This window comes from Patagioenas fasciata, chromosome 6, assembly GCF_037038585.1.
Source record: "Patagioenas fasciata isolate bPatFas1 chromosome 6, bPatFas1.hap1, whole genome shotgun sequence".
Taxonomy (NCBI): domain Eukaryota; kingdom Metazoa; phylum Chordata; class Aves; order Columbiformes; family Columbidae; genus Patagioenas; species Patagioenas fasciata.
The window spans coordinates 6,889,789-6,899,288 of record NC_092525.1 but is presented as its reverse complement, the minus strand read 5'-3'; positions in this window follow the sequence as shown (position 1 = coordinate 6,899,288).

The following is a 9,500-nucleotide window of genomic DNA, read 5'->3' as shown; positions in this document are numbered from 1 at the left end:
AGCACCAAACAGCAGGTGAGGACTGTGGGGATTTGTACTGAGCTATGATATCTCTAAGGCATGTGCGAGGGGCCGGGGCTAAGGCAAGGTGGGCTCGTTGTGGGGTGTGGGGAGGTGTCAGCCCCCGGACTCAGCCCCTGTCTGATTGTAGTGCCCTTGGGCTGGTGTAGCTCAGTCCTCTGTGTGTTTCTCTTCAGGTGGAGCAGCGTGCAAAGGAAAAGCAAGGAAGGAGAGGAAGGTGGTGAACCTATGAGGAAGAGTGTAGCGAATCTGGCGTGGACTCACGGTAAGGTGCCATGAGAGACATTTATTACATACTCAGGTTTGCATTTATACTCGCTATGATGCTTGCTCAAGCATTTGCTCTTTAGCTAAGTTAGACATTACATGAGCGGTGTAACTGCCATATACGCATTTTTTCTATAGTAAGCTGTCCCTCTGTCCCTGATGTATCAGTCCTGTATCCTGTATCTTAGTAGTCATAATTTTTCCCCAAGTAGATGAATATTTGCAAGCAGCTTTATCTCCAGTCGTTACCTGTTCATATAATTCTCATTCATCTTTGTGCCATGTCTCCAACTGAAATGTACCAGTTGTAGGAAAGTCTAGCACATGATTAGCAATCCATTGTAATAAACTCACCAATCAGACCCCTGATACATCCTGATTTTGCGTTTGTAGCGCATGTTGAAGGACATCCAGGGTTTGTCTTTGCTTAAGGGATAACTTCCCTCCCATGGTTCCCAATCGCTCACCTTTCGTTGGTGGTGGGCGCGCACTGTCCTGGTTCCCGGTCCTGTTTCCTGGTTCGATTGGGCTTCGCTACCAGAGCGGCTACTGCCTTTATAGGCACGCTGAAAGTCCCTGTTCCAGGGCGCCATTTGTAGCGAATGCGGTACGGACTCTCTTTTAAGGTGCAATGAGAGATGTTTATTACAAATTCAGGCTTGCGTTTATACTCGCTATGATGCTTGCTCAAGCATTTGTTGATTAGCTAAGTTAGTCATTACATAAGTGATGTGTTTTGTGTTCCCACCAAAGTCACTGCCATCAACACCTTTTTTGTCTATCACAAGCTGTCCCTCTGTCCTTGATGCATCAATCCTGTATCAACTCCTCTTTCCTTGATGTATCACATAGCATACAGTCCTTTGTTCTTGTATTTTTCCACTAATGCTTGTTCTCATGCTGTTGACTCTTGCAGTTTCTCATGTGCCCGGTCTTCCGTGTACTGACACAGAAGAGCGATCACGAAAGAGGATTGGAGCGCACCTGTGAGTCAAGCAGAGTCAAGAAAGAAGATGACAGTGGTGGACCTGTGAGTCAGGAGGGGACAAAAGAGGAGAAAGGTGATGGAGCTACGAGTCAAGAGTGAGGAGGAAGATGGGCAGGCTGAGCCAGCGAGAAGGAGAATGTATCCTTAAGCACAGGGAACGATCTGTGATTAGTGCGTCCCCCTCCCACCCCTAGAAACCGTGCTCGGGGGTAAAGTGGTAAAATGGGAGCAGGGGCTGTTGGCTGTGTTTTGGGAGGTGGGGGTGGTGAGCAGGGGCTGGGCTCTTGGACTTGGGAGCAGTTAAGGGAGCAGGGTGGTCATCCCTTGGGAGGTGTCTGTCTGCCAGCAGGTAAAGGAGGGGGAAGAGGATCCTGCCGGGGTGGGGGTGAGGGCCTGGCCAGCTCTCCACTCCCAGGGCTCTTGATGCTGGTGTGGTGTGTTGCTGTAAGTGCCAGGGGTGACTGGCAAAGAAAGTCTTTGTGGGGTGCATGCTGGGAAACTGTGCTGCTACGGAGGGGCTGGGTTGGTGGGAAGGCCTGTGCGGGGGGCCGGGGCCAAGGCAAGGTGGCCTTGTGGTGGGGTGTGGGGATGCGTCAGCGACCGGACTCGCCCCCTCGTGTGACTGTACGGGCCTGGGGTGGGTATATTTTTGTTTTCTGTGCATCTCTGTTTGGGTGGAGCAGCTCACAAAGGCGAAAGCAAGAAAGAAGAGGAAGGTGGTGAACCTACGAGGAAGAGCGATCAAGAAAGAGGATTGGAGTGCATCTGCAAGTCAACAGGGATCAAGAAAGAAGATGACGGTGGTAGAGCTGCGAGTCAGGAGGGATCAAGAAAGAAGAGGAGGAAGGTGATGGAGCTGCGAGTCAGGAGTGAGGAGGAAGAAAATGTCCCCCTTGGGACAGGGACCTCCCTGTAATCAGGACTGCGCCCTCCCACCCCTGGAAACTGCTCAGGGGCCCAGACATCCATGGGAAGGTTGTGTCCGACAACACGAGCCAGATCTTCAGCACTGGCTGCTGTTCAGCTGGGAGCAGGGGCTGCTGGTGGGGTTTTGGGAGGCGGGGTGGGTGAGTAGAGGCTGGGCTTTTGGACTCATGAGTGGTTGAGAGAGAGGGCTGGACACCTCTTGGGAGGTGTCTTGTCTGTCTGCCATCAGCTAAAGGAGGGGGAAGAGGATCCTGCCGGGGTGAGGGCCTGGCCAGCTCTCCACTCCCAGGGCTCTTGATGCTGATGTGGTGTGTTGCTGTAAGTGCCAGGGGTGACTGGCAAAGAAAGTCTTTGTGGGGTGCATGCTGGGAAACTGTGCTGCTACGGAGGGGCTGGGTTGGTGGGAAGGCCTGTGCGGGGGGCCGGGGCCAAGGCAAGGTGGGCTTGCTGTGGGATGTGGGGATGCGTCAGCGAGCGGACTCACCCCCTATGTGACTGTACGGGCTTGGGGTGGGTGTATTTCTGTCTTCAGGGCATTTCGGTTTGGGTGGAGCAGCTCACAAAGGCGAAAGCAAGAAAGGAAAGTAAGGTTGTGAACTTACGAGAAAGAGTGATCAAGAAAGAGGATTTGAGTTCATGCGGGAGTCGAGGGATCAAGAAAGAAGAGGAGGAAGGTGATGGACGTGCATATTGAAAATGAGAGGGAAGATGGGCAACCTGAAGCATGGAGCAAGGGAATGTCTCCTAGAACAAAGGGACCTTTCTGTAATCAGAGATCCCCCCTCCTACCCTACAAACTGAACAAAGAGGACTGCGAGAGGGAGCGCTCTGACAGGACAAGAGGTATCAGTAAATCTGGCAAGAGGACAGTGGGGGAAGCGCTCTGGCGGATCAACAAGTCTCAATATATGTGGCAAGAGGATGATGGGGGAGAGTTCACCAGTGGTTCAAAAGTCACCCAGAAAAAGGGGAAGAGGATGTCAAGGGGGGAGCGCTCTGGTCGATCACAAGACTCTCCTAAAAAACACACCAGGATGGTGGTGGGGGGGAATGTCCTATATGGGACAAGGGGTCCCGAGAAATCCAGCAAGAGGATGGTGGGGGGGAGCACTCCAGCAGACCAAGAATGTACTAAGGAAAGGCAAAAGGACGGCAGGAGGAGAGACCCAGTGGGTCAAGAGGTACCGAGAAATCCAGCAAGAGGACGACAGGGAGGAGCTCTTTAGCAGGCCAAAATCCCACTGAGGAAAGGCAAGAGGACAGCGGGGGAGAGCGCTCCAGTTCTTCAAGTGACTTCCCAGGCAGAAGGCAGGAGCATGGCGGGGCAGGACTGCGGCAGGTCAAGAATTCTCAGTCTGGCAATAGGATGGCGGGGAGGAGCGTTCCAGCGGGAGAAGAGCGCCCTGACTAGAGGCAAGACAAGGGTGAGGGAGAGCGCTCGGATGTGTGAAGAAGACTCCCCCAAAAAAGTGCAAGAGGAAGGCCAGGGGGAGAGCAATCCAGCAGATCAGGAAGTCTCAATAAATGCGGTAAGAGGATGGCGGGTGGGAGCCCCCCCAGTGGTCCAAGAGATCCCAAGAAATCCAGCAAGAGGACGGCAAGGGGGAGCGCTCCAGCAGATCAGGAAATCTCGATAAATGCGGTTAGAGGATGGTGGGTGGGAGCCCCACAGTTGTTTAAGGCATCCCAAGAAATCCAGCAAAAGGACGGCGAGGGGGAACGCTCTGGCAGATCAGGACGTCTCAATAAATGCGGTAAGAGGATGGCGGGTGGGAGCCCCCCAGTGGTTCAAAATGTCCCAAGATATCCAGGAAGAGAACTGTGAGGGGGAGCGCTCCGGCAGGTCAAGCGATGTCAACAAATCCAGCAAGACAATGGTGGAGAACGCTCCGGTGAGTCACAAGACTCCACCAAAAAAGGCAAGAGAATGGTTAGAGGATGGTAACAGGCAGCTTTGAGAGCACTCTGGTGGATCAAGAAGCACCCAGGAAAAGGGGAAGAGGATGGTGGGGGGAAACGGCCTGGTTGATCACAAGACTCCCCCAAAAACCACAAGAGGGTGGCAGGGGGAACGCCCTAAGGGGTCAAGAGGTTCCAAGAAATCCAGCAGGAGGACGGCGAGGGGGAGCGCTCCAGCAGGCTGAGATTGTACTAAAGAAAGGCCAAAGGACAGCAGGAGGAGAGACCCAGTGGGTCAAGAGGTCCCAAGAAATCCAGTGAGAGGACAACAGGGAGGAGTGCTCTGGCAGGCCAAAATCTCAGTGAAGAAAGGCAAGAGGACAGCAGGGGGGAGTGCTCCAGTTCTTCAAGTGACTTCCCAGGTAGAAGGCAGAAGGACGGTGGGGTAGCGCTGGGACAGGTCGAGAATTCTCAATCTGGCAATAGGACAGCAGGGAGGAGCATCCAGCGGGACAGGAGCGCCCTGAAAATAGGCAAGACAAGGGTGAGTGAGAGCACTCCGAGATGTCAAGAAGTGTCAAAAAATCTGGTAAAGGATGGCAGGGGGGAGTGCTGTGGATATTCAAGAGACTCCCCAGTAAAAGGCAAGAGGACGGCGCGGGGAAGTGCTCCAGCACGTCAAGATCGCACTGAAGATCTTGAAAAGGCAAGGTCCCAGTGGGGGGGAGCATTCCCGTTGTTCCAATGGTTCAAAAGGTCCCAAGAAATCCAACAAGAGAACTGCGAGGGGGAGCGCTCTGGCAAGTCAAGCGGTGTCGATAACCCCAGCAAGGCAACGGCGGAGAGCGCTCTGGTGAGTCACGAGACTCCCCTACAAAGGACGAGAGGATGGTGGAGGGGAGCCCACCAGTGGTTCAAGCAGCACCCAGGAAAAGGGGAGGAGGCTGACGAGGGGCAGGCCTCTGGCGGGCCAAGATCGCTGAGGGAAGGTGCGGGGGAGCTTGCTGGTGGCTCAAGAGACCTCTAGAAAAAGGTAAGAGGGCGGCGGGGGATGGGAGGGCGCCTCAGCTGGTGAAGAGGAACCCCGAAAACAAGGCAAGAGAATGTTGGTGGGGGGAGCGCTCTGGCGGTTCCAGAGGCTCCCCGAGATCCGCTCAGACGGCAGCGGGTAACGCGGCAGCTCAGCGTCAATCAAAGAAGAACAGGAAGGCGGTTGACCTGCAATTCCAGAGCGAGGAGGAAGACTGGCAACCCGAACGAGGAGCAGCAGAACTTGGCATGGCCTCTGAAATCCTCCTTTAATCTGGGCTCAGGTAAGCTGGAAGCAGGGGACATAGGCTGGGGTTTGGGAGGTGGGCAGGTGAGAAATGATCCGCATTTTTGATCTGCTGAGTGACTGAAGCGCCTGGGAGTTCATTTGGAGTCGTTGCCTTCCTTGATTTTACACTGACTTTTGCATTATATTTTAATGACGTAGAATTTTCTGTTTTGACATCGAAACCTAAACTTCTTTGGAAATTCATCCTCTGTCCCTTCAGTCTCAGCTCGTGGCACTTCCACTGTCTCGTGGCCCGCGTTTCAATGTACATTAGATCGCTTCCTGGGCCTTGGATTTTAAGTAATGGTCCGTCACAAGTTTGTTTTTCTTGTCCTTAACAGGCAGCTTTGAGAGCTCTCTAAGGAAAAGTGATATCTTTTTACCTTGTTACTGCTCTTTCCATGTTACGAGCAGCCACCCTCTTTATGATCAGTCTCATGCTTTTCTTCCTTTCTTGCCCAGGTTCAGAATACCAGGAATTCCAAGCTTCAAGTTTCCTGTGGAACATTGCGGGAGACCTTGATAACGTGGCAATGAGGGAGGTGATGAAGAGAAACAATACCTGTTCCTTTCCCATTTCAAGACGTTATTTTTTACCTTCCTGGTAGCTGTGAGATGATTTGCAATCTTGCGCTAGCATCTGCCTGAAAGAGAACACGGACCCTTTGGGTGCCTCCTCAAGAAATACTTGCTCTATGGTTCTGGCGATGTCCAGGCTTCAAGGGTGGGGCATAGGGGAGTGTAAATCTTAGGGGGCCTCCCGGGATGTCTGCAGGTTTGGGTGACCCGTGGCTGGGACGGGGACGCCGAGGTTGTCAATCTTGCCCTGAATCTCTCGCTCCCTCTCTTGCAGCACCCGAGACCGAATGGAGGAGCAAGTGTACGGGAAGTTCCTGCGCCACGACACAGATCACATTTATCGCTCTCACCCTGAGAGACCCGGAGGACCAAACCGTTCCCATCGTGCCTTGAAGCAGCCTCTGCTCACGCGCTTCTCCCAGGGAGAAGGCAGAATGGCAGTAGCTCGCCACGTTATACCACAGGGTGCACACTCTGCAGCTTTCAAGCCCAGCTCTGCGTTAGCTCACCCCTGCAATTTTGCACCGCCCACGCAAATTTGAGTTGTCGCTGGTTGTTGCAGCGTTTGGCTTTGGTGAGGACAGCGTGTGTTTGTCAGCAGTTGGTGTAGGGTGGAATTTTGAGGAGAAAGTGATATTTCCGTGCCAGAACTGGTTGGTGTTTGCATGGTATTGTGGTAGTTGTTCCCGCAGGTGATCAGTGCTGGAGTGTTATTGCAGGATGAGGGGATTTTGAAGGCTTGTCTGTGAGATGCACTAGAGGCAGCAGTTGCAAACGAAAGGCTGAGGTGTGGAGAGTTTGTCGGTGGGTTTTGGACAGTTGTCAGTTGAAGAGTTGGTTGTTTGCAGGTGAGGTGTAGAGCAGAGGGTGAAGCTGACTTTGCCTGGGCGGCGCAACTGGATGGGTGTGCAGAGCTGAGGAGAGCGGGCTTCTGCGGGTGACCCTAAAGCTGGAGAACCAGCCAGCGGCAGCTCCAGACAGTCCCGCTGCCGAGCTTGGCCGTGTAGGGCCAGTGCCCTGGGGCACAGGGAGTGTGACCCTCCGCAAGCACCAAACAGCAGGTGAGGACTGTGGGGATTTGTACTGAGCTATGATATCTCTAAGGCATGTGCGAGGGGCCGGGGCCAAGGCAAGGTGGGCTCGTTGTGGGGTGTGGGGAGGTGTCAGCCCCCGGACTCAGCCCCTGTCTGATTGTAGTGCCCTTGGGCTGGTGTAGCTCAGTCCTCTGTGTGTTTCTCTTCAGGTGGAGCAGCGTGCAAAGGAAAAGCAAGGAAGGAGAGGAAGGTGGTGAACCTATGAGGAAGAGTGTAGCGAATCTGGCGTGGACTCACAGTAAGGTGCCATGAGAGACATTTATTACAAACTCAGGTTTGCATTTATACTCGCTATGATGCTTGCTCAAGCATTTGCTCTTTAGCTAAGTTAGACATTACATGAGCGATGTAACTGCCATATATGCATTTTTTTCTATAGTAAGCTGTCCCTCTGTCCCTGATGTATCAGTCCTGTATCCTGTATCTTAGTAGTCATAATTTTTCCCCAAGTAGATGAATATTTGCAAGCAGCTTTATCTCCAGTCGTTACCTGTTCATATAATTCTCATTCATCTTTTTGCCATGTCTCCAACTGAAATGTACCAGTTGTAGGAAAGTCTAGCACATGATTAGCAATCCATTGTAATAAATTCACCAATCAGACCCCTGATACATCCTGATTTTGCGTTTGTAGCGCATGTTGAAGGACATCCAGGGTTTGTCTTTGCTTAAGGGATAACTTCCCTCCCATGGTTCCCAATCGCTCACCTTTCGTTGGTGGTGGGCGCGCACTGTCCTGGTTCCCGGTCCTGTTTCCTGGTTCGATTGGGCTTCGCTACCAGAGCGGCTACTGCCTTTATAGGCACGCTGAAAGTCCCTGTTCCAGGGCGCCATTTGTAGCGAATGCGGTACGGACTCTCTTTTAAGGTGCAATGAGAGATGTTTATTACAAATTCAGGCTTGTGTTTATACTCGCTATGATACTTGCTCAAGCATTTGTTGATTAGCTAAGTTAGTCATTACATAAGTGATGTGTTTTGTGTTCCCACCAAAGTCACTGCCATAAACACCTTTTTTGTCTATCACAAGCTGTCCCTCTGTCCTTGATGCATCAATCCTGTATCAACTCCTCTGTCCTTGATGTATCACATAGCATACAGTCCTTTGTTCTTGTATTTTTCCACTAATGCTTGTTCTCATGCTGTTGACTCTTGCAGTTTCTCATGTGCCCGGTCTTCCGTGTACTGACACAGAAGAGCGATCACGAAAGAGGATTGGAGCGCACCTGTGAGTCAAGCAGAGTCGAGAAAGAAGATGACAGTGGTGGACCTGTGAGTCAGGAGGGGACAAAAGAGGAGAAAGGTGATGGAGCTACGAGTCAAGAGTGAGGAGGAAGATGGGCAGGCTGAGCCAGCGAGAAGGAGAATGTATCCTTAAGCACAGGGAACGATCTGTGATTAGTGCGTCCCCCTCCCACCCCTAGAAACCGTGCTCGGGGGTAAAGTGGTAAAATGGGAGCAGGGGCTGTTGGCTGTGTTTTGGGAGGTGGGGGTGGTGAGCAGGGGCTGGGCTCTTGGACTTGGGAGCAGTTAAGGGAGCAGGGTGGTCATCCCTTGGGAGGTGTCTGTCTGCCAGCAGGTAAAGGAGGGGGAAGAGGATCCTGCCGGGGTGAGGGCCTGGCCAGCTCTCCACTCCCAGGGCTCTTGATGCTGGTGTGGTGTGTTGCTGTAAGTGCCAGGGGTGACTGGCAAAGAAAGTCTTTGTGGGGTGCATGCTGGGAAACTGTGCTGCTACGGAGGGGCTGGGTTGGTGGGAAGGCCTGTGCGGGGGGCCGGGGCCAAGGCAAGGTGGCCTTGTGGTGGGGTGTGGGGATGCGTCAGCGACCGGACTCGCCCCCTCGTGTGACTGTACGGGCCTGGGGTGGGTATATTTTTGTTTTCTGTGCATCTCTGTTCGGGTGGAGCAGCTCGCAAAGGTGAAAGCAAGAAAGAAGAGGAAGATGGTGAACCTACGAGGAAGAGTGATCAAGAAAGAGGATTGGAGTGCATCTGCAAGTCAACAGGGATCAAGAAAGAAGATGACGGTGGTAGACCTGCGAGTCAGGAGGGATCAAGAAAGAAGAGGAGGAAGGTGGTTGACCTACGAGGAAGAGCGATCAAGAAAGAGGATTGGAGTGCATCTGCAAGGCAACAGGGATCAAGAAAGAAGATGACGGTGGTAGACCTGCGAGTCAGGAGGGATCGAGAAAGAAGAGGAGGAAGGTGATGGAGCTGCGAGTCAGGAGTGAGGAGGAAGAAAATGTCCCCCTTGGGACAGGGACCTCCCTGTAATCAGGACTGCGCCCTCCCACCCCTGGAAACTGCTCAGGGGCCCAGACATCCATGGGAAGGTTGTGTCTGACAACACGAGCCAGGTCTTCAGCACTGGCTGCTGTTCAGCTGGGACCAGGGGCTGCTGGTGGGGTTTC